The sequence below is a fragment of the Diaphorina citri genome, unplaced genomic scaffold, assembly GCF_000475195.1.
Source record: "Diaphorina citri unplaced genomic scaffold, Diaci psyllid genome assembly version 1.1 scaffold561, whole genome shotgun sequence".
NCBI classification, from domain to species: Eukaryota; Metazoa; Arthropoda; class Insecta; order Hemiptera; family Psyllidae; genus Diaphorina; species Diaphorina citri.
In genome coordinates, this window is record NW_007377995.1 from 153,596 (window position 1) to 160,010 (window position 6,415).

Consider the following 6,415-nt stretch of genomic DNA (forward strand, 5'->3'; position numbering starts at 1 on the left):
ATTTATATAAAAAAATGCATGAAACTTGTGCCTATTAAAATAAGATATCTAACAATTTGACATATCAATAACCAGATGAAAAAATACCTCACAGAAAATGACATCTTACCTGACTTTCAACATGGTTTTCAAGCTGGAAAAAGCACCATGACGTTGCTGACGGATTTTGCCGACTTAATTAATACGGCCTTGGACAAACGTAAGTGTATAGTCATTATCTACCTAGACCTTAGCATGGTTTTTGACACTTTGGATCATTCACTTCTGGCGTCCAAATTCCAGGAAGCAGGTATAAAACATCCTTTACTTGAAAACTTTTTCTTGAACCGAAAACAACTGACGCGGATCGGAAATATACAGAGTGGCTTGGAAAATGTCGAGCAGGGATGTGTTCAGGGTGGAATAAATAGTCCAACCACGTTTAACGTCTACACGTATGATGTGAAATATGTGAAAAGGAAAGGTATTCTGAGGATGTTTGCGGATGACTCGTGCATAATCTCAATTCATCGAGACGTACAAACTGCTGTGAAAAATGCACAAGATGATTTCATCAACCTGCAGAAATATTTTTACAAGAATCAAATCTACTTAAATGAAAAGAAGACAGAAACAATGGTCATTGGGTTTGCAAGCAGGGAGATGGATATGTCACAGCATAGGATCTATTGTCACAGTCGAGATTGTTTGGTGAGAGGAGACTACGAGCGAAGTTGTTTATGTCATCAAGCTGATTACAATACGAAGGTGAAATATCTGGGTATGTTTATCGACAGTGAGTTTAAAATGAAGGAACATGTCTTCAGCCTCAGCAAGAAACTCAGAATTCTCAACTACAAACTGAAGAAGACAAATGCTGACGGTCTCCCATTTAGTACAAAGAAAACCATTTACTTCTCACTGGTTGACTCTCTGCTCAGATACGGCGCTCCCATCTACAACTTTTCTCCTCAGTATGCTCTCACACCATTATGCAACATACAACGTAGAATACAGAACTTCCTTTTCAAACAAAGGCAAAACTTCATTATGTTCACTCCTGATGAACTTGCCAAATTCATCCTACTGTGTTTAAATTTTTCTAATGATAGGTATAGGCAAATTATTGAACAACCTCATGCTCTTAGAAAACAAAATTTTGCCAGACCACATGTGTATACCATAACATATGGTCATAGATTGTTAAAATATGTAATACCTACTCTATTAAATGAGTACTGTGAGGACTTCTTGGACGAAGAAAATCATGCTAGCATGAAAAGAAAATTAAGAGGGAAAATTTGGGACGCTCGCAATACAAACTAAGTTACCTACTCTTATGTTCATGTTATTCCTAGATGCTTGTGATGTTATTTTTATTGTTTCTCTTTATTTATTGTTATTGTCAATACCTACCTAGAAATTTTAATTCGCAAGACCAAGGCAAAATAACTGAAGATCTTTTTTATTATACCTGTATATTTTTGTATGTATTTTAAACAATGGTTACAATTTGTAAGTTAGCTAGAAGAAGTGCATTAATTTACTTTTTGTACTGGATAATAAAATGTAAAATGCAAAGTCAGCTGATTTCTTCTTCCATTTGCTAGTTCAAATGCTAATATTAATAAAAAAAAAAGTGGATTTGTTGGAAAAAAAAAAGATGGCGACAAAAGGGGTATTTTATTTATGTGAAATGGAAATTTTTTCCTAATCCAAAATATTCCACTGTGGTCACTTTTTTTTTATCCCCACCACAGTGCTTTTTGTTCTGGATAATAAAATGCAAAGTCAGCTGATTTCTTCTTCCATTTGCTAGTTCAAATGCTAATAATAAAAAAAACTCGCACTTCGTGCTCGGGAGGGGGGCTTCGCCCCCCCCACCCCCCGGGGGCTTCGCGTGTTCGCTACGCGGGGTTGCGTATACCAGTGTTTCTTAATTAGTTTGGCCCGCGGAACCCTTTTCAAAAGGTGAACATCTTTGCGGAACCCTGTGAACTTTCAAGATTGCAGCACTTCTACTTAAGGGGAGATTATTGCTTTAATGTAGTTTCAAGGTGAGCAATGTAAAAAAAAAAAGTGACCACGACTTCTACTTAAGGGGAGATTATTGCTTTAATGTAGTTTCAAGGTGAGCAATGTAAAAAAAAAAAGTGACCACGAACTGAAAAATACTTAGGTCTTTTTATCAATAAAACTTTAGTAAGTATTGGGGTTAAAAAAATAAGGTATGAATAAAGTATAAATTTATCAATAAAACTTTAGTAAGTATATTGGGGTTAAAAAAATCCAACAGTGATCACCACAGTGATGGTATAGCAGGAGGTTTGAAATGCGTTGGTTCAGTAATGTATTGTAATAAACCCATTTCAGCAATGGAATCGGCAAACAAGTGATGGTATAGCAGGAGGTTTGAAATGCGTTGGTTCAGTAATGTATTGTAATAAACCCATTTCAGCAATGGAATCGGCAAACAGTTCTTCAGTTGGACTTGTACCTTTGTATATATCATTATCCCATTTAATCCCAGGCAGGTTAAAGTCACCAAAAAACAAGGTGGGATGAGCAGTATTTTCAACAACTTCTTTCACGAAAAATATATCGATATATATCGGTTTTCGATATATCGCAACATCCCTACGCTGCTGTAAGCTGTAAGCTGTAGGCTGTAGCTTGCTGTGCTGTCCCGCTGTCCACTGAGTCACAAGTCACAAGTGTCACAACACACATACACACAACTTCACAATGTAAGATGAAATACCTAGTCTAAGATGGTCGTTTTGAAACTGCATTTTATCTAGTGTATGATTTTTCCAAAATATACATACACACAACTTCACAAGAAAGAAAAAGAACTGAGAAAAGCTCAGAGTAAGAACTCTGAGGAGAAAAGAGTCAACCAACACTGACTGTCAACAGTCAAAAGAGGAGTCAAGCAGTCAAGAGGACTAGAGGTCTAGAGGAGGTAAGGTAGATTTGGAAGACCGCAAGACCGGAGAATGGTAAAGTTCCAGTTTCACTTAAATGCTCAAACTTGAAAAAAAAAAAAAACTTCTACTTACCACTGGCGTATACGGTCGCGCTGCGCGCTCCCGGGGCTTCGCGGGGTTGTGCATGGGGTCGCGCTTCGCGCTCCCTTGTTTACGGTCGCGCTGCGCGCTCCCAAAGGGCTTCGCGGGGTTGTGCATGGAGTCGCGCTTCGCGCTCCCTTGGCTTCGCCCCTGAAAAATAATATCGTCCCTGAGTCTTGTCTCGAAGAAATGAAAACTGAAAACTAAAAGCGAGAGAGAAATATTAAACGTAGGAACCGTCCCTGAGTCTTGTCTCGAAGAAATGAAAACTGAAAACTAAAAGCGAGAGCAAAATATTAAACGTAGGAAAAGTTTAACTCTGTTCCCTGTGTATTTCTTATGGGGAATTTAAAAAACGTCAATACCTCGGGAACGGTTTGGAATTTGGGGGGTTTTCGATTTATCCCAGTATGTACAAAAAATAAGGAATCCAATGGTGAAAACCGCATCTTCCTAGCCCATCTAGAAGTGGGTTAGAATTAGTATGAGTGAGTGAGTCAGTGAGTCAGTCAGTCAGTCAGTTAGTTACACAAGGGGCTGTATATATTTAGGAAAAGTGGATTTGTTGGAAAAAAAAGATGGCGACAAAATGATACAAGTTTTTTTCTCTTCCAACAGAGGTGAAAAAATTTTCACTCAAATCCAAAAATATCCAAAAGAAAAGGAGGGGAAGTGAATAATAAAATACAAAAAATGGACGAAATGGAAAAATTTTCACTTTTTTCCAACATTGCCACAAAATAAAATACGCGTATAGAGCAGGAAAAATAAGGAAGAATTGAATTTTTCTTTTTCTTCTACAACTTCTAGATCCCGAGATAAATCGATTTAAAAAATACTGGTAAATCGTGAAGTTTAGGTCTGTTTTTCATTCCGACGTGGGTGCGATGCGAACCCGACGCGTGTTTTTCATTCCACTTCCCCTACTTTAACGTCAACGCTGCGTCTTAAATACCTGATGCGAGTCTCGAGTAGCTTCAGGTTCCGCCATATTGTAATTGTATTGAGGGAAATGAAAAAAATGTTTCGTAATTTCTCCACTAGATGTCGTCATGTTTGTTGAATTTCCCGCTCCCGTAGGTGCTGACGTCATAATTCAAGACTCACGCTTCGTTTGTTTGTGCGCAAGTGTTTCTGCGCACTTTGACGTGAAATCTGACGTCACAACTATTTGAAATTTTTCATTAGAACAGCAATTAAAAATTGAATTTTAGACCTTTTAAAGTTACTTTTTCGGAGTTTTGACCTCAGATTTGGATTTTTCACAACATTTTACGTAATATTTTCCCGATTGCAACTCCTCCATTCCTTGATTTCCTTGTTAAAATACAATCCAAAAGTTTTTTTGAAAATAAGACTCACAGCCGGTGCACCGGTTGATCAACCAATCCACCAAATGACAAAATAAAAGTTTTTTTACTAAACGGTCCTAATATTTTCCCGATTGCAACTCCTCCATTCCTTGATTTCCTTGTTAAAATACAATCCAAAAGTTTTTTTGAAAATAAGACTCACAGCCGGTGCACCGGTTGATCAACCAATCCACCAAATGACAAAATAAAAGTTTTTTTACTAAACGGTTGATTGTGACTGTCCACCAATCCACCAAACTAAACGTTTAGCTCTTGAGATCCACCCATCCACCACCCACCACCTCCTCGAGCTGGTTGATTCGATTGGTGACGCACTTTTTTTTGTGCTTTGTGGTGACGCACTTTTTTGTTTATTTTCAAGTTTTCAACGAGTTTTATAAAAATATAAAGCTAAAAAGCTATAACATTAAGGTTGGACTAGTAAAAGATGATCCATTCTTTTTTTTTTTTTTTTTTTAATATTCCCACTTTAAAAATCTCTTTTCCTTCTTAGTACATACGTACAGACCATGGGCTAAAAATCACTTTTTTGACATCAGGAGATCCCAAAACGGATATTTCCAACCATTTCCCGATTTTGAAACAAACCGTTCTTGAGATATTTTGTATACCACCTTTTCCCATTTGCCCATTTAAACCTGTAGTACCCACACACATACATACGTACAGACCATGGGCTAAAAATCACTTTTTTGACATCAGGGGATCCCAAAACGGATATTTCCATTTCCCGATTTTGAACATTTGGACTGATTGCAATACTTTCATTACTAGTATAGCTCCGCTATACTGTAGTAATAGAAAGTAAAAATATTTTATAAAATTGATGATAGATAGATAAATTTATTGATAAAATAGGTAGTTACACAGATAGATATTAAAATATAAAGTGTAACAGAAGATCTGTGAGTACTGAGTACGAATAAACAAATATAGGACTACTTAGATATGGCTGAAACGATAATACGGCATGGCCAGTCTACTATTAAGGGCCCAAAGTCAGATTAGAGAGAAATAGTTGTAAGAAATTGACTCTGGGCCACACTATCTTGAAAAAATTGGCCTGCGGCGCAGTTATATCATGGTGCGATACTGATACTGATAATAATAATAATGATAAAGATTATTATTATCATTATTATTATTATCATTCATCATTCATCATTCATCATTCATCATTCATCATTCATCATTTATCATTTAACAAATAATAGCAGAAGCTTTTGCAAATCATTTTCAATCAGTTTATGAAGATACAAAGACACCAAATTTAATATCTACAAATGTACAGATATCAAATAATTCCAATAATAGCGTAATAAAAGTAAATATTATAACAGAAAACGATATTTTAAGAGCCATTAAAAAACTAAAAAATAAAAGCCCAGGAAAAGATAGAATACCAACCTTATTCCTAAAAAAGCGGTCAAAATACCGCCAACCGCAGCACCTATCTCAACCAAACGTTTTGAGTTGCATCCTTGTCACATTTGTAAACTCCATACCAAATTTCAAGTCTCTAGCTCATACCGTTCCCGATATATTGTTAAATTACACCGAAAACCGCCAAAAAGCGGTAAAATGCCGCCAACCGTTGCACCGATCTCAACCAAAAGTTTCGTGTCGCATCCTTGTCACATTTGACAGCTACATACCAAATTTCAAGTCTCTAGCTCTTACCGTTCTCAATTATTTTACCCTAACTTTTACCATATCTCTAACCGTTTAGTCGGTATAGCTGAAAACCGCCAAAAAACGGTCGAAATCCGTCTAAAAGCGGTCAAAATACCGCCAAGCGCAGCACCCATCTTAATTAAACGTTTTTTGTTGCATCCTTGTCACATTTGTGAACTACATACCAAATTTCAAGTCGCTAGCTCTTACCGTTCTCGAGATATTTTGTCTAGACCGAACAGTGTAAATAATATGTACCTACCTAAAACTACCTAAGACCTGACCTGAGTAAACAGTGTAAGCAATGGGTGCATTTTA

The 6,415-nt window shown here is 36.7% G+C and overlaps 1 long non-coding RNA gene across 1 annotated transcript in view; it reads left to right on the forward strand.

Moving 5' to 3' along the window:
* The first annotated feature begins 2,803 nt into the window (after positions 1 to 2,803).
* LOC113467826 overlaps positions 2,804 to 6,415 on the forward strand; it is a 4,289-nt gene continuing 677 nt past the window's right edge. The window contains exon 1 of the long non-coding RNA XR_003391767.1: positions 2,804 to 2,944. This is a non-coding gene — a long non-coding RNA (uncharacterized LOC113467826). The remainder of the gene's footprint in view (positions 2,945 to 6,415) is intronic.